The 2265-nt window shown below is 37.6% G+C and overlaps 1 non-coding gene across 1 annotated transcript; it reads right to left on the bottom strand.

The window, feature by feature from the left end:
• Positions 1-205: 205 nt before the first annotated feature.
• Positions 206-312, bottom strand: LOC120092247. Its single transcript, XR_005485957.1, has one exon. It is a non-coding gene; the product is annotated as a small nucleolar RNA R71 (small nucleolar RNA).
• Between the last annotated feature and the right edge of the window lie 1953 nt (positions 313-2265).

The raw sequence follows: 2265 nt of genomic DNA, 5'->3' as shown, positions 1-2265 counted from the left end.
TCACCTCCGAAGTTTTTTTGAAATCTACAATACATTTGTGTTCCCAAACATCTCCGCTGAGGAGGTTCGACTAACATTGTTCCCATTTTCGTTGTGTGACCAAGCACGAAAATTGGCCTATTTTCTCAAACTAGGGGAGATTACATCGCGGGAACAGGTTGTGGAAAAGTTCATGAAGAAGTACTTCTCCCTGATAAAAAACGCAAGACGGAGAAAGCTGATCACTAATTTTGAACAAGATATCGACGAATCGCTCAGTAATGCCTGGGTGAGGTTTAAGCGACTGGTGCGAGATTATCCGCATAATGGCTTACCAATTGTCTACAGATGGTAATTTTCTACTATGGTTTGAACCCTGCATCGCAGACGGCTGCCAATGTGGTAGTAGTTGGAGGTCTGCTTGACAAGACATGTGATGAAGCTAAGAACATACTTGATCACATTTCAAAGAATCATGAAGACTTGAGAGAAAGTGATCAACGACTAAGAATCAAAGACAATGATGCAAGCAATGAGATCATCGCATCCCTACAAAACCAAATGAATGCGATGATGAATTTAATACAAGAAACTGCAATTAGTAGCACGGCAACGCATAAAGGGCAGGTTAACACAACCGCTCAAACGACCACAAGTTGCATCACCTGTGGGGAAGCACATCCGATTGAAGAATGCCCAAGGAATCCGCAGTCAGTGTGCTTCATAAAGAATAACCCTTTCGCTGATACACACAACATCAGGTGGAGAAACCACCCTAATTTCGCGTGAAAAAATCAACTACAAACCTATCAACCTATGGTGCAAAAGGAAGGGCCGCCGGGATTTTTCCCGCGAATGAATGGTCAAATACAACCTAGTAGGATTTATACTTGGATTTTGCTAGGAAAACTTGCATGCACAACGCACCATCATAACATACACCATTATTTCATCACATTAACAACGCATCAGGTAACACCATTGGATGCGGCCTACTCGGTAGTTGTTACAAAGAGTTGTAAAATGCTACATACGATGTGATCCTAATTCGTATATGTTATGACATAAGGAGTGGGGGCATCCTATGCAATGAGTTTGCATAAGATCAGGGCCAAGAAATAAGTCACTCTTACTTTATAACGTTGTTTACTATTTAAGACTGAATATTTCACCTAGATGACCTAGGTAACTTGATCTTAATCCTGAGCTAACTATGAACTCCTGTTTATTCGGGATTGCCCTTAGATTTGCATAGTTGAGGGTTGGCTCAATAGAGTCAGCTCAATAAGACTCCCATTTCACGGGTAAGACCGAATAGATAGCTGGGGACATAGGGTGCAAGACAGAGTTCACGCCTACCCGATTTAGGGATAGGAGAAAGGTTGTTCTCTCAACTACTGAATCTAGGTCTTGAACAAAGGGCCCCACCCAGCTGAGAGAGTTTGGTTTAGTGATTGGATCACAAACCAGTTGTTCATTAGAGGATTAGTAGGGACTTGAGGAATAAGACGTAATCTCGGGGGTAAAACAGATATTTGACCCAGCCGTTATTACGAACAACCTGTGAAGGTTCGACTTGCTAATTACGGTTAAATCGTGTGGACATAATATATCTACAGTGAGGGGAGTGCAACTATGGGCTTTAATGGAGTGATCCATTAGTTAACGAACGAGGATTAATTTGGTCTAATGAGTTTAGCCAATTAATCTCGAATCGTTGGAGCCCATGATCTGTAGGTCTGTGAGGTCCGTATACTAACTCGTAACGGACTAGCTCTAGAATAGTGTGATAAGTTAATTTGAAACGTTCAAATTAGATTTAAGGGAATTTGTAGTTATATGAGATATAATTATGTTTAATTTTAGAATTAAACGGAATAGAAGAATTTATATATTTAAATATGATTTAAATATATAAAGATGGATATGTGTTAAAATTAATTTAATATTTGATGTTAAATTAATTAAGTTTTATTTAATAATTAATTTATGAAATTAATTAATTTTGCATTTTAAAAATATAATAGATTTTGTAATCAAAATTTAGTTTTAGATAAAATTGAAAAATAAGAAAACAAAAACACAAAATGAAAAAATGGTTTTTTCCATTATCCATCATTCAACTAGCTCACACATATAGCAATATATTTGTCTTGTCTTCTCCAAGTATGAGCTGCAACTTATGAAGCTCTTCTCTTTCCATGTTGATCTACAATATAATGAGAAGATTGGAGTGAAAATCGTGCATGCAATCAAAAGAGTTTTGAGAGAAAAACTGGTTTGAAG

This window comes from Benincasa hispida, chromosome 11, assembly GCF_009727055.1.
Source record: "Benincasa hispida cultivar B227 chromosome 11, ASM972705v1, whole genome shotgun sequence".
In the NCBI taxonomy this organism is placed as follows: Eukaryota; Viridiplantae; Streptophyta; class Magnoliopsida; order Cucurbitales; family Cucurbitaceae; genus Benincasa; species Benincasa hispida.
This window is presented reverse-complemented; position numbering and strand designations above follow the sequence as displayed.